Below are 27,558 nucleotides of genomic sequence, written 5' to 3' on the forward strand. Positions count from 1 at the left end.
GAACCAGACTTCGACGATGACAACCATTCCGCTGCTATGGCTGAAGTTTACCACGATCGGTAATAAGTTGCAAGTCTGTTCGAGCAATACTGTGATGAACTCCGCTATCACAGGGACGACTAAGGAAATTCGTGTACATGAAGTATAAAGGCTATTTTTTTAAAGTGTCACATTCTCCTACAGGGATTACTATTGGCTAAAACTAGAAGAAAAATTCCTATAATTACATGTCCTTAAACTAATACCTGTTGAGATATGGGCCGTTTTGCTTGTGATATGTAATGTATAATAATCGGTGGTGTAGGCCGTCTTAGTGTTGCAGTAACTTGTGTTATGAATTACCATCGCTACTGGAGAACGTTACCCTTGCAGAAATACAACGACGTGGTTTATACAATTTCTACGGATCGTGCGACTGTACCTCACCAAAAGGTTTCCTAGGCGATGGGTTGGTCAAAGAGATCCGGTAACATGGCCTACTCGTTCACCGGATCTGGCCATGGGGACATTTGAAGGCACTGACGTGTACTCAAGTCATCGCCACCTGCAGACGTTACACGGGCGTGTCACCAAACCATGGGGCGCAGTCTGAACGGAGCTAGGTGTATTTCAAAGAGTGCGTCATTCACTGCAAAGACGGGCTGAAGGATGTGTCAAGATGCAACACTGCCTATAATGTCTACTTCTACGCAACGGAGAGATGGTAATGAGAGAGCAAAGTGGCCTTTACCTCTACAGGTATTGTTTTCCGCACATTTTATTACAGGAGCTTTTACTCTGGTTTTGACCAATACTACCTCCTACAAGACTATCTGATACGTTCAATAAACATCCTGTGTAATAAATACTTAAATTACGCACATTCTATTTTTTTACTTGTGTATCTAACGTGTTTATTTGACCGAGAATCTGTAAGTATACAGAAGAAGAGCAGACGAATAAGGAACAAGGAAAGAAGCATGATTATAGTTTAATCCCAAATATTCGATGAGATTATTAGAGAAAAATGTCTGATAGTACAAGAAGGAGGGGGGTAACGGACTGCTTCTGGCCCCTGTATTTGGCTGAAGAGGGTGACCACGAAAAATTTACATCTGCATACTAACTCGTTAAAAATTAAACGAGACCTCCTTCGTTCCAAAACCCACAGTAAGGAGATCCTCGCAGTTCTGAACATGTGACACAAACGCAATATAGACAACAAATTTTCCACACTAACATATAACCAAGAACATAAAATGATTGCTAGGCCATTATCGTCTAGGATCATCAGATGACAAGTGAATTTACAAAGTTTATTTGTACTGACCATATTACTGCACTCACATTGAGTGGTATTATCAATAATACATACATCTTTTGGATCTTCTAAGGACCTAATCGATGGAGGATAAGCAGGTGGCTACCCGTAAAACCTTTGGGCTCCTCCTTAACAGTGCTGTAGCTAATGTTTTTAAGGTTTCTGGCAAGCTTCTGAAAATTTGTGTTCCTTAATAAAAACACTTATTTGGAAAAAAGAAAAGGCCTTTGAGATGCTCATATCCAACATATTTAACCCGTAAAGTGAGTTGCTCGTTACATAAAGGGTTATCCACAACGAACTTCTTTAAGGAACACGTTCTACTGAGAAGCAATTGTTCGTAAATGTTTCTGCCTGATGTACTTGCATTTGCACACAAATAAACAGCAATAAATGCTTATGGGTTTTAAAAACTATAGCTTGGGTCGAGGAGTTGTTTAAATACTGTATATAATACGATATGATATTATGAAACGTAAGTAAGCAAATATGCCTGGTTCTTTTTTTTTTTTTTTTTTAGATTTTTAATCATTCATTTCAGACATCTGCATTACAAATAAAATTTGTTTTGGCGTGTCAGCAGTTTTGTGATATGTGCCTCGCAACTAAATATATTGTCAAGCTGTAATCCTCTTTTATCTATGCGTCCTTCTATTTTATGTGTTTATTGGATGGAGATCCTTAACAGATTATAAACTGCACATACTGAATCTGTTCAACGATTAATGAGAATTAATTAAAAAGCCATAGCTTCTGCTAATACTGCATCTGTCTTGCTGTTTGTCTGTACTTTTAGATCATTAGCAAAAATGTTTTAAAATTTTGTCGTGATGTCCCCGTACTGTAAGCAGTATACAATGCAGTAAAATGTATTAATATCCATTTTCTTAAGCACAATGGGCGAACGACATTCTAACCACAAAACGCCTACGTACTGTGAGTGTGTGTGTGTGTGTGTGTGTGTGTGTGTGTGAGAGTGTGAATCCGAAGGAACCAAACTACTGAGGCCATTGGTCCCTAGACTTAAGCTAACTTATGCTAAGAACAACACACACCAATGCCCGAGAGACGACTCGGAACTCTGGCTGTGGAGGCCGCTCAGTCGGTGATATGGCGCCTCAAACCACGCGGCCACTCCGCGCGGCCCCACGTACTGTAACCCCACCTATCCCATATTACAGTGTTTGTACTACACATGGTGGCAAATAAAGTTTCCCAGAAATTCGCCAGACCCAAACCCATCTACCGGATTGGTATAGGGTGCAGCGTGAATCATCACTCCACATTACTCGTTTCCAGTCATCCAATGTCCAATGGCGTCACATTTACACCACGTCAAATGTCGCTTAGCATTGACTAGCTGTGTGGGATATAAGGAGCTGCTCGACCATTCTATTCCATTCTTTTTAAGGGGACGTTTACTATCTTTTGGTTCAAAAAGTCGATTTTTTTAAAATTGCATTTTTGGATCCATAAAAGTGTTAAGAATCCACCCCTGAAACGGTTTTCCCGAATACGGAGCGAAAATGTTTGTTATTCGCGGTTGAAAAAAAAAATGCACCTGCCTGAAATCGGCCAGTTTTTTTTCTTTCGGAGGATGAGTTATTGTACCGGTGCTTGGGAGGAAACACACAAAATTCAAATGAAAGTTTGAACGCGTTTGTTAGGAAGTTAGCCCCCAAGCATTTCCATTCTGGTACGAAGACTGTAGAGATTGCTACTTTCCAGGCAGTGAGCGGCTTCAACGAAAGGTATTCAGCAATTCTGAAGACCATGACAACGATGGACGTCACCCTGGGACTCTATTTGACGCAGGTCGATAAGTATTCGGACGACCACCGGATTCAAGCGGCCGAAAACCGCTTGTCACCGGCCGTACGAGCGGCTCTGGAGCAGCGGAGTATGGCCCAGATCGAGCAGAACGCCCTCTAGGAGAAAGAGGAAAGACTAGTTTACGGACCCGGAATAGCAGACTGAACTTAAGTGGCATAATATCGCATTTATATGTAGTCAAAACTTCAAAAGCGTTTTTCTTGAAATGACTTTCTTTTATCGCGCGGTATGGTAACTTCAAATTTACAGAACCGATCAGCATGATTCTTTGTTTCCTACGAAGCTAACGAAATTGTCTAGGAGTTGTACCACTTTTATTCCGATTCATCAGTTATAAACATTTTTATTTGGCCGACGAAGTCGAAAAATCGATGAAAAAACCCTATTTTTTTTTCAAACGACCGCCATTTTGTTTCCTATGGTCCAAATAACTTAAGCGATGTACAACTCCTAAAGAATCTTATATATTCCGCCTAGTCAACTCAATTTTAATTTCAGACGAGCCGGCTGACCTTTGACATACCGTGCGTGGAGATCTACATCGAAATTTTGTTTCGTTCCGAAGGCACTTCCGACTTTGCTCTTCGACATTTCTGGTCAAAAAAATTCCAGTTTGTAGAGAAAATTTCAATAAAAATTTTGACCAAATTTGACAATGATATCTAAACACATCCCAAGAAAAAAATTCTCAAAGAACATGCTTTTTTCGGACCAAAGATAGTAAACCTCCCCTTAACTTCGTTACTACGTTGTGCTAGCTGGACTGCTGTCAGCACTTTGCAACTCACGAGTGAACCCTTCCGCTGAATTCATGCGAGTTTCTGCAGCCACCCTCCTTAGTGCTCGAGAGTCCACCAAAACTTGAGGTCTGCCTGGTCTCGGTTTAATTGTGGTTGTTCCTCCGCAGTCACGTCAGCAACATTCTGCTTGGGCAGTATTAGCAGCGTTGAAATGCCCCTAATGGATTTATTACTCAGATGGCATTCAACGACTATTGCACTTTCAAAGTCACTGAGCTCTCCTGTCCGACAATTCCTGCTGTTGCTGGTTCTCTACTAACAAACCAGTACACCCCGCCTCATTTTATACTGGCGGGTCCGCCTCTTGTGTCATCCAGTAATCAGTTCATCACATGGGGAGTGCGGATACTTACGATCAAATAGTCTATGCCTGAAAATAGTATCACAGCCAGAGGAGTAAATACCGAGACTAACACGACAAATAAAAAGAGGCCAACGGAAGGCAGGAGACTGAAACATAATCTACACCATTGACTACTCACCCTTCTGGCCACAGGTAAAATGACCCATACGTCAACAATTATCAATTTCTGGACGAATGACTTTTTTTGAACAGCACTACTTGCTGGTAGATACTGCGATACCTTTCCTTTAAATATCCTTTACGAAATTTGGTCTCACCTCCGAGGTTGATCTGTGCCGTACCCTGAGCGCTCTCTTCATTGTTGGACACGAAGCACTGATACATGCCTGCATCCTCCCTCTCGACGTACTGGATCCTCAGCGCCTGCAACCAAACGGGATGATCTGTCAATTTATATATACTTCCCAGTTGATTGTTTCTGAGAATATGAAGTAGATGCATTAGACACCTGTTACTCTGTTTCGTCGTAAGCTCGCTGCGCAAGATATTAGTCACCCCTTCTTGTATTAATCGGATCCCAGTTAGCTGCAAAATATTTTATTTATCTTCTACTGTTTGTATTTCTTCACTACAAGCTTGTTTTGGGTATTATTCCATTGTCACGTGTACCTGTTGAAGTTACAATTAACACAGTTTACGTACATCTATATTGGTTTCCTGTAAAGTTGTTTTACAACTTTATTTATTTCTAGGTCCAGTGACGTTCAGAATGCGTCTTAGAGCGGATAGTTGACCGGTGAAAAGTTATGTGAATCACAAAATTTCATTTGTACACAATATTGTTTTTGACAGACAAAATAACAGTTCTCACTCCCAAGATACTTTATGTTTACAGAGTAAGTCATATCTCTGAACGTCAGAGATGATGGTTGTATATTATAGATACTAAAATTTTGTCGTTAGCACAAATATAAAAAATATTTAGAAAACTACGTCGAAATTTTACAAAAAGAAAACGAATAAAAACCATATAATACTCATAAACAGCAGATAACTTAAACTACAATTAACAACAGAATTCTAATGTCTATGATATACAAACACCATCTCTGACCTTCAGAAATATGATTTACTCTGTAGACGTACAGTATCGTTGGAGCGAGAATTATCATTGTATCTGTCAAAAACCTATACAGAAGAAAGTACGTGATTCATACAGTTTGTCACTAGACAAATATCAACTCCGAGATTCATTATGAACATCACTCCACCTAGACGTAAGTAGAATCGTAAAATAACTTTATATGAAACACACATAGACGTAAGTAAGCTATATTAATTGTACCGCAGAAATAGGACCAGCAAGAGTTAAATCCTTTGCAGCTAACTGGGAATCAATTTAAATAAAAATGTCTTATTTTGGCCTCATATATGATGCGGATCCAACGGAGAAGAAGTCAGTCATCCTTAAAACACACACACACACACACACACACACACACACACACACACACACACACACACACACATTGGCCTCATTGAAGCTCGATAGATGGAGTAGAACTAGTATCAGGCGGTCATGTTACCTTCCAGCACCGACATAAGTCAGGGGAGTGAAACGGTGTGTATATGTCAGTCCACTGTAGCCAACGCAGTAAGGTGGGTCGATGTGAAAATATGAAAAAAATAGCAGAAAGGAGCTATCGAATTTGTACGTGCCTGTGACCACACAGTAGATGAGGTTTCTTGATTTATTGCTGTATAAACGCGGATTATCTAACGTGTCCACAAGAAATGGTGTACCACTCGCATCTATGGAACATAGGATAAGAATAATAGTCGCAAAAAGACCTTAACTGCCAGGGACTGGATACTAGTTTAACTTGCAATCGGTATCAAACTCGACAGGAACTGCTGCTGTCAGTGAATGTAGTTGCATCAAAACGAGTTTCCGAACGAACATTGCGAAGTGAACTGCCTGCAACGGTCACTTCGTGCTGGGAATCTGGCAAAAGGCTATGTCTCACAAAGGCACAAAAAGCTACACATCACGGAAGCTGGACAATAACTGAGAAGAGGCGTGTTATGTAGTCGTACGAGTCACTATTTTCCCTCTTTTCAAATGATGCAAGGCGACGAGAGCACTGATGGGCCAGTGTGTAGAGGGTGCAATTCAGGCAGGAGGTGTGTTTGTGACGTTTTGACAATGTTTCCGTATCGAGACTTGGGCCCACTCACTTAAGTTACCCTCAGCATAAACCAGGATCTTAGTTTCAACATTCGCGGTGACCAAGTGCTACCCTCTCTTCTACACCACTGTGATGAGCAAGCTGTGGATACTCCCACCTTCCGAATTGACAATAGCCCTGTCCTTAGCGCTTATGTACGTGTACGTTACTGGGTTGACGAACACTCAAGCATTACATCGCAACTCAACAGCCTGATTATTTTCCCGATCACAGTAACGTACATATTGTCCGCAACTACTTGGAACAGCGAATGAAACTTAGCAATCAAAATACCGAATGCTCCATAGCTCTGCTACGCCCAATCATCATGGGTAGGGTATATCTGAAGTAACGTATGAACTCCTTACCAAACGGAGTCGAGAACGATATCATCAGGTGGTGTTACACTGTATTACCGTGATGTCTCCAAAGGGGGGAAGGGAGTGGGAGCAGGATACTAATTTTTCGTCCGAGTTTCTTATATTACAGTTGTTTTACCATAAGTGCAGATATTTCTTTTGGTGACAGGGCGATGTAACGAACGATATTCATTAGTATTTACTTTTAAGTTGGTTAATACCTCCAAGTACATGGTACAAGAGGAAGCCATTAAAGCTTATTTTCCCTGGGCAGTAGGGCAGGTGTTAAAAGTATGGATGTGTGGACTCAAAACAGTCTGTACTGACAGATGTAGCCCAATTTGTGGTGCAGTTACGACCGTGTAAAAAACATCATCTAGTAAAGTCTGTGACGTGTTTGTGGGAAGACTGTTAGATACAAAGAAAAAACAACGAACACGCTAGTCTGTGAACATATTACGATACCAAATATAAAAATAACTGCATATATACCTGTCACACCCATTAGTTATAGGTTATTCCAGAAATGTGCGATAAACTTTTAGGGATGGCAGAGGGTGTCTTGAGGAACAAACTGACGACAGGAACCTGTGTCCGGAAATGTCATCCAACGCGGTACAGAGCTGCGTCTGCCGCTAGCCCAGGCCACCGCTGACAAGCTGTAGGCGGGACGCCTCGCAATGTTGTTAGTCATTCAGTCATCAAGACTGATTGCCGCGATCGCCAGTGGGGAGCTAGCTGCTGCGTAAACAGGCCTTGTCTCGGGTGTATGCGGTGCTCTGTCGATGACTGTTTCGGAGACGGATTTCTATCCGCAGTTTATTTTCACCACACTACTAGGCTTGTCCGCCACACTTAGGGAATGCTCGGTTCCGTGCAGGGCGTACGGGATATCAGTATTTAATTGAAAATATACCGACTAAAGGTCTTAATTTTGTTGTGTCCTATCGAGAACGTGCACGTCTTTAAACACGCAGACAATAACTATTAAACTGTCTCATTGCCGCACACTGCTGCTGGCACTCGTAAGATCGCGGTGTCACGTACTGAGACGTACGGGCCACGGCCTGCCTTTCTCGTAGGTCTCGACGAAGTGACGCTTGCTGCTGAAGGATTCACCTAGCAGCAAGCGCCAGCGCATATACAAACATAAAAAAAATGTTTTGCATCACCACGGTTCCCAGAACTCCTGAAGACAGACGTTGACAATGGATATTGTATCACAGAAACAGTCCCATTGACTGTTCAGAGATGTCACTACACCCGCCCAAAGGGGTAAACAACCATGCATTAGCAGCGCCTATTAGACGGAGGGGGTCCGACAGTCGATCAGTTCCAGTCATTCCACGAGGATGGAGGTACACAGCTCGTGTTGTCTGTAGTTCAACCACGCCTAGGCGGTCAATACTGCGGTTCGATCGCATACACATTGTTATTTTGTGTCAGGAAGGGCTCTAAACAAGGGAAGTGTCCAGGCGTCTTGGAATGAACCGAAGCGATGTTTTTCGGACGTGGAGGAGATACAGAGAGAAAGGAACTGTCGATGGCATGCCTCGCTCAGGCCGCCCAAAGGCTACTACTGCAGTGGATGACTGCTACCTACGGATTATGGCTCGGAGGAACCCTGTCAGCAACGTCACCATGTTCAATAATGCTTTTTTTGCAGCCACAGGATGTCGTGTTACGACTCAAACCGTGCGCAATAGGCTGCATGATGTGCAGCTTCATTCCCGACGTCCATGGCGAGGTCCATCTTTGCACCCACGACACCATGCAGTGCGGTACAGATGGGGCCCAACAACATTGCGATTGGGCCGCTCAGGATTGGCATCATGTTCTCTTCACCGATGAGTGTCGCATATGACTTCAACCAGACAATCATAGGAGACATGTTTGGAGGCAACCCGGTCAGACTGAACGCCTTAGACACACGTCCAGTGAGTGCAGCAGGGTGGAGGTTACCTGCTGTTTTGGGGTGGCATTATGTGGGGTTGACGTACACCGCTGGTGCTCATGGAAGGCGCCGTAGCGGCTGTACGGTAAGTGATTGCCGTCCTCCGCCCGACAGTGCAACCATATCGGCAGTGTATTGGCGAGGGATTCGTCTTCATGAACGACAATTCGCGTCCCCGTTGTGCACATCTTGTGAATGACTTCCTTCAGGATAGCGACGTCTCTCGACTAGAGGCCACGTGGAGTAGCCGTTCGGTCTATGGCGCCTTGCCATGGTTCGCGCGGCTGGCCCCTTTGGAGGATCGAGTCCTCCCTTGGGCATGGATGTGTCTGTTGTCGTTAGCGTAAGTTAATTTAAGTTAGCTTAAGTAGTGTGTAAGCCTAGGGACCGATGACCTTAGCACTTTGGTCCCATAAAACTTACTACAAATTTCAGATTTCTCCACTAGAGTGGCCAGATGTTCTCCAGGCATGAACCCTATCCAACATGCCTGCGATAGACTGAAAAGGGACTGTTTATGGACGACGTGACCCACCATCCACTCTGAAGCATCGAAGCCGAATCGTCGTTGGGGAGTGGGACTATCTGGATCAACAGTGCCTTGATGAACTTGTGGATAGTATGCCACGACGAATACAGGCATGCATAAATGCAAGAGGACGTGTTACTGGGTATTAGAGGTACCGATGTGTACAGCAATCTGGTCCACCAGCTCTGGAGGTCTTGACGTGTGGTGGTATAACGTGCAATGTGTGGTTTTCATGAGCAATAAAAAGGGCGGAAATGATGTTTATGTTGATCTCTATTCCAATTTTCTGTAGAGGTTCCGGAACTCTCGGAACCGAGGTGATGCAAAACTTTTTTTGATGTGTGTAACTTCGACGCTCTGTAGCGTCGTTAGATGGCGTTTCCTGTCACGGGTTCCTGTCTTTAATTTGTTCCTCAAGACGCCGTCTACAGTCCTTTCATTTCTGGGTCACTCTATGTATGACTGTTGGGATCGGTATTGACAGGCTAAAGTGAGGTGACGGTATATGTACGATTCAACCGAGAGAAGTTGCGCAGTGGTTAGCACACTGTATCTACATTCGGGAGGACGACGGTTCGAATCTGCGTCCGCCCATCCTGATTTAGATTTTCCGTGATTTCCTTAAATCACTCCAGACAAACGATGGGATGGTTTCTTCAACATGGTGCTGCCGATTTCCTTCCCCATTCTTGAAACAATTCAAGCTTGTGCTCCGTCTCTAATGTCCTTAATTTCGACAGGACGTTAAATCATAATCTCGATTTCTTCAATTGCTTGTGAGTTCAAAAACATTTCTAAGATAATTGAGTTCATCCAGTGAAGACAGTCTATTGCTTACAGCGAGGTTGCGTGCTTTCGTGGACTGTTAAGGCGTCAGACGAATGGAACACGGCACTACCAAAGTTTCCTCGACTATAAACGTCGCTGTGAAGTCGGTATGTCTGAAGCCAAACGAGGTGGCGCAATGGTTAAGGCACTAGACTCTCGTTCGTGAGGAGTTATGTGTATGTTTTAAGGTACATTCTTCCGTCATTGGTAACGGTGCGACCTGTGCTGTATGCAGTGTAGTGTAGCGATCAGCGTCACTGACTGGCTGGCTGAGGGTCACCAATTCAAACCTGACCACCAGTAATTATTTGTTATTTAGTACTTATCTTTTCTGGAAGGTTCTAGAAATATCTTGTGTATGTAATGTTTGTGTATTTTGGAATATTCGGTGTTTGTATAAATAACAGCACTCTCCACCTAGAAGTTCGGTTCTGTTTTGCCGGCCGGCCGGAGTGGCCGAGCGGTTAAAGGCGCTACAGTCTGGAACCGCACGACCGCTACGGTCGCAGGTTCGAATCCTGCCTCGGGCGTGGATGTGTGTGATATCCTTAGGTTAGTTAGGTTTAAGTAGTACTAAGTTCTAGGGGACTTATGACCACAGCAGTTGAGTCCCATAGTGCTCAGAGCCATTTGAACCATTTTTTTTCTGTTTTGCCTACAAGTTGTTGTTCCTAATAAAGGTGTTTTCGGTACAAACTTCATTGAGGATCCTGCTTCGAAATCGCGCTTTATTGTGATTACGACGTAACAATATTGTTCTCCTTTACTATTGCTGTCAGAAGTGAGTGTAGTGAGAGTATTACAGTTGTACAACGCTAAGTTTTACTATATGTCGTGTAACATCTACTGCTGCACAGCAGTTTTTTTCTTTTTTAGATATAAGGATACTTTTTACGGTACTACGCTGGTATCTGTCCCTAGCATGATTATTTTAATTATTAATTCCCAATAATAAAACGTTGAACCAAAAATTAATTATAATTTAAATCTGCCTCTCAAGAGAGTATTAAAATTGTCGGTTTGCACAGCCGCGTCAAATGTAGATCAAGAATTAAAGGTCTCAAATGATTTTTATTATTTTCTATGCTCTGCGTACATATGATGTATGAAATGAATATATAAAAAAATCAATAGTGAAATATACGCGTATCTAGTGCGGAATCACGCAGACAATACCTTTTGCTATTAATGCTCCTAATGTATTTCATTTATATATACGGTATAACCTCGTTAGCGCGAACTCGCATAAGATGAACTCGCGGTTAACGCGAAAAAATATTGGTCCCACCAGGAATACATTAGCTCTTATGGTATGTTTTATCGGTTAACACGAATTTCGGTTAAGGCGAATTACGAACTCTGTTTCAGTTCCTAGCGTAATTAAATTTCACTGTAACACAAACTTCCGACCCTAGAGTATCCTAAAGCGTAATTTTTTTCCCTAAATGAATGTAGGAAATGTAGCTACAAAGCTAATTGTACTTATTGTTGACTCGTTTTTAACGTATTGTAGGTCGGTAGCCGCGATTATCACCTCAACAATCAGTGTATGTTGTACATTGTAAGACATTCAATAATGTGTGCAGCAGCATTTATGAACGTACTCAGTGCCAGATTTGACAGGTGTTCTGTTATTCGCAGCCGTATAGAGTTGGAATACTGAATAAAAACTGCAGTTACAACCGGTACCGTAGCACACGGTGGAGCACGAAGCAAACAACGTGTGACTATTGTGCTGTGCTGTAGTGCTGACGGCAGTGAGAAGTTTCGTCTCTGGGTTATCGGTAAATCCGAGAAACCACGTTGTTTTAAAAACATAAATATGGACACTTTACCTTGCATCTACTCTCACCACAAGAAAGCTTGGATCGATGGCTTCTTCGTTTCAACAGTCGAATGGTTGCTCAAAATAGACATGTTCTTCTTGCATTGGACAGATGTACTACCTATAACGTTCATGATCTGAACCTATCCAACATAAAGGTTCAGTTTTTTCCACCCAACGCCACAAGCCGCCTTCAGGCAAAATCTCTCTCATAAAGAGAGTTTATCGTAAGCGACTTGTAAGAGTTGCAATTCGTGCTGCTGAAAACAATAATGCAACCCCAGATTGGAATCTGCTTGACGCAATAAAAGCCATCGCAACAACCTGGAACTCGGTATCGCCACATCATATAGGGAAGTGCTTTAACAGAGCTTGGAGACATAGCAACACTGAAGATGTCCACGAGCTAGAAGATGCCACTGCACCTGATGAATGGATAGTTCTGCAGGACATTGCGAACCCTGGGATTAGTTTCGAAGAATTCATTAGTGTAGGTGACGATGTTGCCGGATGTGCTTCTGTGGTATTGGATGTGCCAAAAGCTGTGAACGAGGTGCAACAAGCGCTTCAGAAGAAAGTAAAGAGGAAGAGAATACAGATACCATTCCATCTACCCATCAGGAGATGTTTACAGCTTGGGCTGTTTAGAACGGTTCGCTTCAACATCCGACGCCACTGCTGCGTTTGCGATCATTACAATTGGTTGTGAAATTACAAAATATTATCGTTCCCATGAACGTTAGCGAACGACGACCGAATTTTTTCCAAGAAAGTAACGAACATAATTTGTGAGTATTTGTAATTTTACAATCACTTTGTAGTGTTATAAGTCTACAATAACATGACTGATAGTGTAGTGTATTACTTATTAGTGTACTACTGTACATGTATACTTATTAAAATATGTGTTTTGCACTAAACACGAATTTTTTTTAACATGGACTCCTGATTTTTCGGTTCCTTCGGATTCGTGTTAACGAAGTATTACTGTAATAGAGATGAACATAACTGTTGTACAAAAATTAATGACACAAGTAGCTAAGCAACTTTCGCATGATGCGCCATTGCCAAGTGTGTGTGTGTGAATACCTAAGGGACCCAACTGATGAGGTCATCGGTCCCTAGACTTACACACTACGTAAACTAATTTATGCTAAGAATAACACACACACACACACACACACACCCACACACACACAACACACACACACACACACATACCCATGCCCGAGAGAGGACTCGAAGCTCCGGGCCGGCCGCGGTGGCCGAGCGGTTCTAGGCGCTTCAGTCCGGAACCGTGCTGCTGCTACGGTCGCAGGTTCGAATCCTGCCTCGGGCATGGATGTGTGTGACGTCTTTAGGTTAGTTAGGTTTAAGTAGTTCTAAGTCTAGGGTACTGAAGACCTCAGATGTTAAGTCCCATAGTGCTTAGAGCCATCGAACCTCCCGCGGGAGCAGCCGCGCAGTCCGTGACATGGCGCTTTAAACCGCACGGCTACTCTGCAGTGCCATTGCCAAGTAAGTCAGCTTCATGACACTTGCCACATAGAAAAAAAGTCGTGTTATAGTGATATGCACATATACATATGGCGGTAGCATCGCGTACACAAGGTATAAAAAGGCAGAGCATTGGCGGAACTGTCATTTGTACAATTAATATATGCTGAATGCAGCATGATAGTTGGAGCTACACCCACGGGGCATTCCATTTCGGAAATCGTTAGGAAATTCATTGTTCCGAAATCCACAGCGTCAAGAGTGTGTTGAGAATACGATTTTCAGGCACTACCTCTGACCATGGCCAAAACAGTGCTCGGCGGCCTTCACGTAAAGACCGAGAGCAACGGCGTTTGTATAGAATTGTCGGTGCTAACAGACAAGCGGCAATGAGTACAATAACCGCAGAAATCGGTGTGGGACGTACGACGGTCGTATCCGTCAGCACAGTGCGATAAATTTGGCGTTAACAGGCTATGGCAGTGGACGACAGACGCGAGTGCCTTTGTTAGCAGCACGACATCGCCTGCAGCGCCTCTCCTGGGCCGTGACTACATCGGTTGTACCGTACCCCAGACGACTGAAAAACCGTGGCCTGGTCGGAAGATTCCCGATTTCAGTTGGTAGAAACTGATGGTAGGTTTAGAGTGTACATAGACCCAACGAAGCATGGGCCAAGTTGGCAGCAAGACCCTGTGCTAGTTGGTGATGGCAGCGTATGGTTTGGGCTGTATTTGCATGGAATGGATTGGGTGTTCTAGTCCAACTGAACCGATAATGGGATGGAAACGGTTATGTTCGGCTACTTCGAGACCATTTTCAGCCATTTATGCACTTCATGTTCTCAAACAACGATGGAACTTTTGTGGATGGCGGTGCGCCATGTCGCCGGGCTACAATTGTTCGCGATTGGTTTGAAGAACATTCTAGACAATTCGAGCCCAGATCGCCCGACATGAATCCCATTGGACATTTATGGGGCATAATATGGAGGTCAGTTGATCCACATAATCTTGCATCGGCAACAGCTTCGCAATTATGGATGACTTTAGAGGCAGCATGGCTCAGTACTTCTGCAGTGGGCTTCCAACGACTTGTTGCGGGCCGGAGTGACCGTGCGGTTCTAGGCGCTACAGTCTGGAACCGAGCGACCGCTACGGTCGCAGGTTCGAATCCTGCTTCGGGCATGGATGTGTGTGATGTCCTTAGGTTAGTTAGGTTTAATTAGTTCTAAGTTCTAGGCGACTAATGACCTCAGAAGTTAAGTCGCATAGTGCTCAGAGCCATTTGAACCATTTTGCACTTCCAACGACTTGTTGACGACATGCCACGTCGAGTTGCTGCACTAAGCCGGGAAATCGCAGGTCCAGTTGGATATTAGGAGGTATCCCGTGACTTTTGTCACCTCAGTGTACATACACGAAAGTGCTACAGTGCAGTACAGAACGTAATTCACTGATATACGCTATGAGATGAACAAAAATCACACTTTTTTCAAAGGCAATAATTACACTGCAGTCAGTGAAAGTTATAATGGTCCCTGGACATTGCAGAAGGCTGGACATAATTCTTTTAGAGAGTGTGTTCACCAAAGACTGCAAGGCATGCCCAGCAACGTGCTCCCATGATGGCCGAAAGGTTTGCAAGGGGTTCTCGGAGTAGGGCGTGTCACTTCTCCACCGCGTGGTTCAGAAGTGCCGAATGGTCGTTGGACCATGTGGACGTGCTGTAATACGTCTACACAATGCATCTCACTCGTGCTTGATGGGGTTTAAGTCGGCGAAACGGGCAGGTAGGACCTTTCTCGCCGAATATCCTCTCATTCCATGAAGTCCTCCAGCTGCGCAGTTCGATGCGATCCTCTATTGTCAGCCATAACGTGAGGTCAGTGCCGAATATACCCCTGAAATGAAGCAAATGGAAAAAGGAATATAGTGACACAATAACGTTGGCCCTTGAGTGACCGCCTTCAAAGTTTCAGAGGTCAGTACGCCCATGCAACATTATACCTCGCCACACCATAAGACCTGGACCACGGAAACGATAATGTTCGACAATGCTGGACGCACCCTCATATGGCGAAAGGTGAGAACACCGAAGTCATTCAGAAAAATTACAGAGCTGATCGTTTTGATGGTTCAGGTGTTATGTAAGGTGTGAGGAGGCATAATGTTATGTGGACGTACTGACCTCCAAATCTTTGAACACGGTATACTCACCGGTCAACGTTACTGTGGCATTGTACTCAGTCTCCATGTGTGTCTTTCCAGGGGTGCTCTGGGACCTGACTTCGTTTTTGTCGAGCCGGCCGAAGTTACCGTGCGGTTCTAGGCGCTGCAGTCTGGAACCGCGAGACCGCTACGGTCGCAGGTTCGAATCCTGGCTCGGGCATGGATGTGTGTGATGTCCTTAGGTTAGTTAGGTTTAACTAGTTCTAAGTTATAGGGGACTAATGACCTCAGAAGTTGAGTCCCATAGTGCTCAGAGCCATTTGAACCATTTTTTTCGTTTTTGTTGATGACAATGCGTACCGCATCGAACAGCGCAAAGGGAGGATTTTCGGCGAAAGGCCCAGCCTGCCCGTTCCCTGGCTTATAACCCATCGAGCACGCGTGTGACGCGTTGAGACGTATTGTAGCATATCCACATGCACTTACGAGCATCCATCTGTTATCAAACGCGATGGTGGAGGAATGGAACGCCCTATCAGAAGAACTCCTGCCAATCTTGTGGCCACCTTGGGATGTGTTGGAGGACATGCATTGCTGTCTGTGATTTTCACATATCCTATTAAGAACTACGTCAACCCTTTTGCAATGTCCAGGGGACCGTCCTAAACCGCGGTAATTTCGATGTAATTATTGTCTTTGAAAAAAAAAAGTGCGATTTCTGTTATCTCAAAGCGTGTTTCTTTCAGTTACCTTCTTTACTATATTCTAGCAGTTCTTCCCTTCTACGGCCAAATGTCATGTGTCTAAGTTACTTGAGAGTGGCTCGTCATGTGAAAGTTACTTTTGTCATTAAGTTTGGGACAGCAATGTGGTTGTGGTAGTGAGTGCAGTCTTGATGGCTTTCTGATAGCAGAAATCTCTACGAATAACTTGAGTTTCAATGAAGACGAACGGATGTTTACTTCTGCTTCCTTTCTTCTTGCTGTCAAGGAAGTAAATACCCAGCTAAGTGCGCGAGGAACGTCTATGAGGAAGGCTGTTAGGTGGCACCACAAGAATAACGTTTTGACAACATCCCTCGTCCCTTTCACTACGTGCTGTCAGTGTCAACGACAGCCCGCCAATGGCAGCCTGAAGATCGTTACGTAAAAACTCAACTTGTCCGAAAAAGCGGGGAGAAACTACTTTTTTGAGTGGATAGGATGCTATTTTAAACTGTAATTAGTCACTCGACGAAACCAGAAGATTCTTGACGCACATCCCACTCAGTGGCAGTATTACGGTTCTTCATGCTTCATGCACCGAATATGAGCTACCAGTAACCCCCCCCCCCCCCCCCCCCCCCTCCGGCCACCTAACCTCACATACTGGATATGTATTGGGGGTAATCTGCGCTCTGTTTTAAGAAAAAGCTAGTTTTTTACGCATCTTAATGTTTATGTCGTCATGTCTCCCCAACTATGCGTCTTACCGTCGTATAAATTTGCAGGTATATTCAGTGGTATATGTGAATACTGTCCGCAAAATGTGTTACGAATGGAGTTAGTCATAAAGGAGTACTAAATTAAAACGTTATGCCTGTTGCTTAAGTTTTATTGTATCATCTGTGAAAACATAATAACCATTGGGCGTTTTTTCTTTGTGTGTGTTTGGGGGGGGGGGGGGGGGGGGAGGGGGGGCGGTGTTGTCAGCAGGAAAAGGTTTCAAAAGAGTTTGACATTAGGTGTAAAATGTGTTCGAAGTAGCTAAGTGCTCTTGTTGTCAAAGACTAAATGAATATAGTTTGGGTAATTTGCACGCAGTGAGTTACACTGCCTCAAGACACATACACAGTTTTTAATTTTAATACATGTCTCATCATGATAAACCATGAGTAGGCAACCTGCGACCCGTGGGCCAGATCGAGACAGTGATTGGTTTCATTCCGACCAGCGGAATAAATTTGTGAGCGAGAGAAAGAGGCACTGGTATTGTAGTCCATCCGGGTCGTATTTTCGGATATTTTCGCGATCATTTTTGGACAAACATTTAAAAACGCTAGTTAACAGCGTTAGAGGGTATTAACACACCAAATTTCAAACACTCTAATGACATACCAGCAGCCAAAAATTGCTAAGTTGCTCCTGATTGCTTGTCAGCTGGAACTGCCCAACTAATTGCCACATTTTGTTTCTCTGTTTTTTGTCTTATCAATATTAATAAGTAATTCTTGTCCTTTGTGGATTTATTAGAACGCTGCAACCATTAAATACGCAGGTAATTTATAATGTACTTACGCAATTAGCTGCTTTTATAGGAGTTCATTTTTCTGCGATGATATTTCAAGGTGCCTGGCGTGCCATATTCGGATGTTTGCATTTATTTACGTATCACGAGCATTATTTCTTTACTAAGGGCATTGCAGATTCTTGCAACAATAGTTTTTCAGACAGTCTGGAAAACATGCTAAGTAAACACCACCCGTCAACAAATCCAAACATCTGCAGATGGGGTGAAAATAAAATGAACGTGCTCTCAAAAATACGTGTTTTGAGGCGTAATTCGTTGGCATGTCCTGTCTGGAAGGGTCTGCTATTCACATCGGTGCGTTACCTGATAAACATTAACGTCACAGTTGTCAGCCAAACATTATTACCAACGAGATAGCAGTGTCACCTGGTGAGGAGTGACTGTCAGTCAGACACATCCACGGTGCATGCACAGAAAGGGGAAGGCGCTTGATCTGAGTCTACCCGAGGGCAGATTGCGATGGCTCGGAGGCGCGACACGGGCATTTCGGAAACTGTACGACTTGTCGGCTGTTCGAGGAGTGCTGTGTTGAGTGTCTTCAACACGTGGTTGGGCGGCCACCCTCATTACACATGTCGGAAGTCAAATACTGGACAGGAGTCGAACTGTGGCGAAATTAACATCAGACTTTAATACTGGGCTAAGTGTAACTGTGTCTGAACACCGAAGTCTCTTAACTGCAACCACGACTAAAATGGACACATGACCATCGGCACTGGACATTGGCGCAGTGGCAGAGCGTTGATGGTCTGATGAATCCTGATACTTTCTTCATCATGCCGGTGGGGAGCGTGAATTCGTCGTCTTCCAGGGGTACAATTCCTTGACACCTGCACTGCGGTATGGAGGCAGTCTGGCGGCGGCTCCATTATGCTCTGTGGAACATTAACGTGGGTATCCATGGGTTCAGTGGATCTCGTGCAACGCACCGTGACAGCCAAGAAGTATTGTACTCTGGTTGCAGACCATGTACACCCCTACATGACGATCATGTTTCCTGATGGGAGTGGCATTTTTCAACGAGATAATGCACCATGTCACAAGGCCAGGGGTGTGATGGAGTGGTTTGAGGAAAAAAGTGTCGAGTTCCAGTTGATGTGCTGACCCTCCTCCCCCCCCCCCCCCCCCCAACTCGCCAGATTTGAATCCGATCGACCACATCTGGGACGTGATTGAACGTGGCGTCAGAGCTCATTTACGGGAATTAGGCAACTTGTGGCGCCAACTCCCTCCAGCTACCTACCTCATTGCTTCCGCGCAACAACGTGTCGCTGCTGTTACCCGTGCAAAATGTTGTCATTTTAAGTAGGTGGTCATAATGTAATTGCTGTTCAGTGTAGTTTTCACTTTATGCACAAGGAGCGCTGCTCTCGCGTCACATCACAAGGCGGCCCTCGAGCTTAGGCAAGTAACCTCTTAATGAGTCAACTGTGACAGCATTTTAATTCTTTTATGTCGTTCACTAATTGTATGAGATACTGAAAATTAAAGTTTTTGTTGCTCAGGAAGTCGTTTGATAGGCAAACTGGAACTGGGACCATTTGCTCGCAGGCCTATTTACAATATCTGATGAAGTTTCCTGTAGCTACCCGTGACCTCAGTGCTGCGACTTCCGCAGTGGCTGGCGTGTGACATAGCGACTGGGAGGCTGAAGCTGTGCGGGCTGCCTACCTGTCGGCCGAGCAGCTGGACGCGCGGTGACGTGGCGAGCGGTCGGCCGTCCTTGAGCCAGGAGACGGCCAGCTGGGGGTGGCCCTCCGTGGTGCAGTTGAGGCTGGCCGCCTGGCCAGCGTCCACCGTCTGCAGCTGCGGGCTCATGTACGCCGACAGCGGCGCTGTAACAACAGACACGCTGTTACCGACAAATCCTCTTTACGGATGACAATGACACTGTAATTGCAGAAGCTGTTGATGACCTCTTTACGGATGACAATGACACTGTAATTGCAGAAGCTGTTGATGTAGTTTTCAGTCCGATCTACGTCTACATATATACTCCGCAAGCCATCGTACGGTGCATGGTGGAGGGTGCCCTGTACCACTACTAGTCGCTTCTTAACCTGTCCCACTTGCAAACAGAGCGAGGGAAAAACAACTGTGTGTATGTCTTCGTATGAGGCCTCATTTCTCGTATCTTATCTTGGTAGTTTTTATACAAAGTGTATGCTAGTGGCAGTAGAATCGTTCTGCATTCAATTCAAATGCCGGTTTTCTAGATTTTTTTCAATCACGTTTCTTCCCTTCAGGAAGTTCCATTTGAGTTGCCGAAGCATCTCTGTAATACTTGCGTGTTTTTCTATCTTACAGGTAATAAATCAAGTAGCCTCACTCTGAATTGCTTCGATGTCGACATGGTGTAGATGCCAAACAGAAAATGGTTCAAATGGCTCTGAGCGCTTATGAGGTCATCAGTCCCCTTGAACTTAGATGTACTTAAACCTAACTAACCTAAGGACATCACACACATCCATGCCCGAGGCAGGATTCGAACCTGCGACCGTAGCGGTCGCGCGGTTCCAGACTGAAGCGCCTAGAACCGCTCGGCCACAACGGCCGGCGATGCCAAACATTCAAGCAGTACTGAAGAATAGGTTGCACTACCGTCCTGTATGCTGTCTCCTTTAAAGGTGCACCACGATAGCTCGTTTTATCAAGATCTCCTTTCTAATCTATCCTGTGCAGGTCTCTTCATCTCTACATAATTACTACAACCGACAATAATTTGAACATGCTGACTGCAGTCAGGCCGTGGCCTCCATCTACAATTTGTACCACCCTCCCGGCCCCTACTCTTCCCTCCATTATCACATTAAGTACAACTTGACGCCTCATTATATGTTCTACCAACTTACCCCTTATTCATTCAAGTTGTGCCATAAATTTCTTTTTTCCCCATTCCGACTCAGTAGCTCCTCACTAGGTATCCGATCTACACTGTAAAGCTCCATTGCTCTCTTTAATTAATGTCTATTCTCAGTTCTATTTTAGACTAATTTGTGCGGCTATTGGACTGTTTCACTCAAGTATGGGAGCTTCACATGGAGAACAGGCGTCGCTACATAATAAACTGGCCCATGTGCCTAATGCAACTGCGTGTCTCTGATAAGAAAGTTATTCAGTTAAGGAATGGAAACCCTCACTTTGAAATAACAACAGTACACGTCAAATTACTTTCTTTTATTAGCCCGTTTGCGCGTAACCCACTTCTCTAACAATGCCTACACTTGTTGAGTCTCGTTTAACACTTACGTTTGTTTCACATTCACGCTAAAGTAATCATTGCTACGATGCGTTCGCATTAATTAAACATGTAATCACTGATCACGGAGGCTTTTTCACTTACGTCCTACTTTTAACATGCTCCGCAACAAAAATTACTGATTCTCAAACACAACACTATAATCAAATCTGTTAATTAATTCTGCGTGCCTTCGCACGAAAAGAATTACTTACTGAAATATTTTTCTTCTACAAACCGAAGTAATGATTTCAGGTATTATTTACACGTTCTACCTTCTCCGTATAACTCATCCTCGACGTGGCTGTGTGTGACCCCTCCGAGGGGGAGGCCAACACCGACCCTCCTGCACACACCAAGAAGCACGTGACTACTACAGCTGGAGCACTGTTGTCATTGAACAGCATGACAGTGCTTCCTCAGAGAAAATGCACACGCGACTCCGAAAGTTAAAGAACCCAGCAATAAGTAAGAAAATGGTTCAAATGGCTCTGAGCACTATGGGACTCAACATCTGAGGTCATCAGTCCCCTAGAACTCAGAACTACTTAAACCTAACTAACCTAAGGACATCACACACATTCATGCCTGAGGCAGGATTCGAACCTGCGACCGTAGCGGTCGCGCGGTTCCAAACTGAAGCGCCTAGAACCGCTCGGCCACACTGGCCGGCAATAAGTAAGACAGCAATACTCCTTACAACGCAGTTAATCGCACCTCAAAAGCTTCTATTCTCCTCCTGTTTGAACCTTTTACCGTCCATGTCTCATTACCATACAAGGCTACACGCCACACCTACACGAGGGAACTTCAAAAAGTTACACATGTCGTCCTGCGCCAAGACCATTGCGCAACAAGAGCGGCGGCGCCTTATCAGAAGCGCAGGACCGAGTCTTCTACCATGGAACACTTTTCAGACTTTCGGCTCTAGCCAGCCCTGCAATAGAAGTTGAATTTATTTTCTGATTCTCTTTTTAAATGGTGCCATTCACTTTTTACGTGCTGCAGTCTTCTTCTGAAATTACAAATATTATCCGCAAAAACGTTTTTCCAAATGTGAAAACATGTTACAGGGTACAACATGGTCATATACCTAAAAATAAATGTTCAGTTGAAATGTAGAAGCAGTGCAGTCGAGAAAACTTTGTCACTTATGTATTCAGTCGCGTATCTGTTACGTTATTGTTCTACCACAAACAAATAAACATTAGGTGAAATCAAATTAAGCAGAACGTTTTGAAAACGAAGCTATTTGAAACTAAGACAATTTCCATTTTCAACACAGCTAAAATTGTTGAAACATTAACGAAAGTTACTTAATCTACAAAACTCACGTGTTCTATGGTGAAAGACCTTTTGCTTCAAGGTGCAAGGTGGTGCACAACAGACGAAGTATTTTCTTTATATGACTAACTTTAAAAATACATAGAATTTTACATTACTTACCACGATATTCGGTAACTGAAGAATCAGCAATATATTCCAAATAGTTTTAGAATGTTATATTGCACTTAAATATGCAGAATTAGAACTATTTACAAATGCTGCATATAACTCAACCTTGTGTCTGGCCACAACAAAAACTGTAGAAAGTGACGGAAACTTCTTCAGGCGGTTCTTAGTGCGCATTCCTTCATGTGATTCTAAAATCGATCACTAGACTCAAGTGCTGATCAGAAACCATCATGTGGTCGTATGAGCACTATCTCATAGGTACAACACTCTCCTCTACATGTCCTTTGTTTCCTGCAGGCACTTTCTGCCACTGTACAGGCAACAGGTGCACTACAGTGTAGGATAAAAACGGCGCGGCAACTGCAAACTTGAAGTACCAGGGACAGTACTATTCTTGTGGGCAAAACGTCTATATCACACACAGACTGGCGTTGAAATACTAGCGGTTTACGGACCAAATGACCTGTAGCATACAGCTGTAGCGACGTGGTGCCAACAATTCGACTGAGGCTGCTCTGATGTGGGTGAGGCTGGGCGGGAAGGGAGGAAGGCCATCGGCATCGAACCCAGATGACGTTGTCGACGCGATCGAGGAAATGATTCGCAGCAATCGCAGATTTTTCCACGATGAGGACGTTGACGCTGTGATTCTCTAATGGCTCCGTGGCAGAGGAGTGGATTTCTCTCGAAGAGGAACTGAACGACCGGCAGAACGTTCCACTTTACAGACTTGGTGACTATGTTGAACTTTATTAAGTCTCCTCGTACCATCAGAAAAGACTTCTTAACATTTAAGTTTATATTCGACATTAATAAATTTCTCTTTTTCAGGAACGCTTTTCTCGTCATTGCCAGTCTGCATTATATATGTCCTGTACTTCGGCCACCGTGAGTTACTTTACTGCTCAGATAACAAAACTTATCCGCTACTTTTAGTACCTCGTTCCCCAGTTCAGCTCCTTCCGCATCGCCTGATTTAATTCGACTACACTTCAAAACTCACGTATTGCTTTTGTTGGTTTTTTAATCATATAGCCTCTTTTCGAAACACCAATCCATTCCTTTGAACTGGTGCTACAAGTCGTTTGCCATCTCTGTCAGAATTACAATGACTTTACTGCTCAGATAGCAAAACTTATCTGCTACTTTTAGTACCTCGCTCCCCAATTCAGTTCCTTCCGCATTTCTGCTCTGTGAACCATGGTTCCTTTCCCAGATTTCTCCTTTGCTTCCATCACTACTTGGTCAATGTACAGCACGAATAATATGAGGGGTAGGCTGCAATTTATCTTTTTGCCTCGTCGACTGCTGTTTCCTTTCACGTCCTTATGGCTTTTATAACTGCAGTCTGCTATCTTTACAAGCTGTATTGAACCTTTTGCTCCCTCTACTATATCCCTGCTAATTCCAGAATTTCAAAGAGTGTATTTCTGCGAACATTTTGAAAACTTTCTCTAAAACGACAACTGCTGTGAGCGTAGGTTTACCTGTAATCATTGTTTCTTCTAATGTAAGTCGTGGGGCCAGTACTGCCTCACGCTTTTCTACAGTTCTCCGAAACCCAAGCTGATAGGCTTCTACCAGTCTTTCTTTCTTCCTTAAATAATTCGCATCAGTATTTTTCAACCCTCACTTATCAAATAAGACACCCCGAAACTCCTGGTAGAGGTAGCAAATGACAAATCAGGGATACATACAAAGTTGATAGTGAGAAGAACATTGTCAGTATGGCACGCCTTTAGATTCCTGTGATCAGAGCGAAAACGCAAGTGCCTCGTAGCCAGATGTTGTTCCCATGTACTCCAGAACTTAGTTATTGATATCATAGTTCTCTGATTTGATGCACAAAACATGCCACAAAATTCAAACCTCAGAGAAGGACCGTAAGAATAGTAACCAGAACTAATAATCGAATTCACTGTAAAAGTTTGACTCATTAGTTGAAGACTGTAACTGCACCATTACCAATGCATGATGAACATTAAGAAAAAATTTACTTATTGTTACACAAACACCTCCTTGTATGATCGTGGAACAACAGCCAGACGTGTCGTACATGTCCCGAGAAAAATTAAACAAAACATCAAAACAATATTTTATACTATCGAAACAAACTCTACAATAAATTTACGAATAAGAAGAAGGAGAAATCTAAATCCATCATATTTAAAAGGGGAGATGAAGCACACTTATTTAATAATACGCACTACGCAGTACAGATTTATTTAAATAACACGTAATGAGGCTGAGTACAGATTAAAAGTGTTAAGATTGGTAAAAATTACAAAATAAAACGTCTCCGTCATTCACAACACACTTTGAGAGTGTAGAGCCTGTTAATGGAACTCCGTATGCACAAGATCTGTAATGAAGAATGCCGGCCTGAGTGGCCGAGCGGTTCTAGACGCTACAGTCTGGAACCGTGCGACCGCTACGGTCGCAGGTTCGAATCCTGCCTAGGGCATGGATGTGTGTGATGTCCTTAGGTTTAAGTAGTTCTAAGTTCTAGGCGACTGATGACCTCAGAAGTGCTTAGAGCCATTTGAACCATTTTGTGATGAAGAATACTAATCTCGTCTCTTCTTGCTCAGATCGGTATTTCTCTCATTATGGAGGTATGCCAATTTGTTCTTTCAAACAGAAAACTGGTAATGTGCAGAGAATGTAATGGATAAGCAGGAGTGCCAAATTATCCTTATGCCAGCAGAATGTATTGGGGATAGTGCATGCAATTAATTGTGACAAGAAATGAAGAAATAAGGTAAGATTTTTTTCTTTTTCTTGAACCTGTATCCCACATCGAGTAGCATCGGCATAGTTATTAATAGATTTGGTGCGGTTAATTTAAAAGGTGGCCGGATGCCCTTCCTATTGCTACGCCGTTACCTCCTGAAACGGAATATTTGTAACCCAACTTTCTGCGTTCAGTGTTATCCAAGAGAAAGTGGGCGAAAGTGTTCGAAATGTTAGCGAATCATGTAACTCTGACTGGACTTGGATACCAGCCCAGCATTCACTTAGTAGGATGTGGGACATCACCTAAAACCACATCCAGAGTGGCCAGCACGACTGTCATCGGTAATACGCCTGGTGGGAGTTTGGTGGCCAGCGAAGTGTTTAAACTCAGAAGAGTGTTCCTGGAGCCTCTCTGTAGCAATTTCGGACGTGTGGGGTGTCGCATTGTCCTGCTAGAATTGCCCAAGTCCGTTGGAATGTACAATGGAAATGAACGGATGCATGTGATCATGCAGGATGCTTACGTACGTGTCATCTGTCAGAGTCGTACCTATACGTATCAAGAGTCCCATACCACTAAAACTGCACACGCCCCACAGCATTACAGAGCCTCCATTAGCTTGAACAGTCCCCTGCTGACATGCGGGATCCATGGATTCATGAGGTAGTCTCCATACCCGTACACGTCCATCCGCTCGATACAATCTGAAACGAGACTCTTCCGACCAGGTCATCAACAGTCCAAGCGAGGCGTAAAGCTTTGTGTCGTGCAGTCACCAAGGGTACATGAGTGGGCCTTCGGCTCCGAAAGCCCATATCGATGATGCTTCGCTGAATGCTTCGCATGCTGACACACACAGCACTGACATCTGCAGCAGTTTGGTAGAGGTTGCAATCGTCGATGGTCCCGTTCTTGCAGGATCTCTTTCGAGCCGCGGCGATGTCAGAGATTTGATGTTTTACCGCCGGCGGCTGTGGCGGAGCGGTTCTAGGCGCTTCTGTGCGGAGCCGCGCTGCTGCTACGGTTGCAGGTTCGAATCCTGCCTCGGCCTTGGATGTGTGTGGTGTCCTTAGATTAGTTAGGTTTAAGAAGTTGTAAGTCTAGGGGACTAATGACCTCAGATGTTAAGTCCCATAGTGCTTACAGCCATTTGAACCATTCGATGTTTTACCAGATTCCTGATATTCACGGTACACTCGTGAATTGGTCGTACGGGAAAATCCCCACTTCATCGCTACCTCGAAGACGCTGTACCTTGTTGGTCGTGCGCCGACTATAACACCACGTTCAGACTCACTTAAATCTTGATAATCTGCAATTGTAGCACCAGTAACTGATCTAACAATTGCGCCAGACATTTGTTGTCTTATGTAAGCGTTGCCTACTTCAGCGCCGTATTCTCCCTGTTTGCATACGCCTATATTTGAATACACATTACTACACCAGTTTCTTTGGCGCTTCAGTGTATATGGTACTCCAGAAGGAGTCCCCAATATTTAGTGATATGACAGGAACGATCGTTCGACGCAAAAAAGTCTAGTATATATGAACTCCAAAAAGCATATCTTAAGAGCTACGATCACTTGTTCATCTTCGATACTGCGAAACAAATCTCTTCTACTGCATCTACTGTTCATATTTTCGGGCCTATTTGTATGGACCAAAAGAAGAAAAAAATTGTAAACAAGGGCTCTAAAATGCATGCCATACGATCTATGGTCACTTGTTCAGCAGAAGAGATATGTTTCAGAGTTGCAAAGAATAGAAGTGCTCATAGCTCTTAAGGTATGTACTTCAGGTCCGATGCTTAGTCCAAGTTTCTTTTTCTGGTCGATAGTACGATATATGTATTTCGCAGTCAGAGGTATCTGAGCTATTTTCGCTTATAACTTTCGAATCGGTAATTTCCTTACTAGGGTCCCTTACCTAAAGTTGATACATTTACCCTTTTCCATGATCTCAGGATTTTTGTCTCACCATCATGGAAGCACCATGTATGGATCTAAGGCTAACCTATATATCAGGTCGAAACCGGTTATCCAAATGAAACGTACCAAGCAACCCAGACAGTGTGTTTCGTCACTGTTATTGAAGATAACTGGGAAGTCTGGAAGCTGTGGCGAATGGCAGAGAGGTGGTTTCGTCGGCTACGCACAGTAGGTACTTTTATCAGACTTCTCGTGGTGGCGCCTGCAAACGGGTTAAATGAGA

The sequence above is a fragment of the Schistocerca americana genome, chromosome 2 (assembly GCF_021461395.2).
Source record: "Schistocerca americana isolate TAMUIC-IGC-003095 chromosome 2, iqSchAmer2.1, whole genome shotgun sequence".
In the NCBI taxonomy this organism is placed as follows: Eukaryota; Metazoa; Arthropoda; class Insecta; order Orthoptera; family Acrididae; genus Schistocerca; species Schistocerca americana.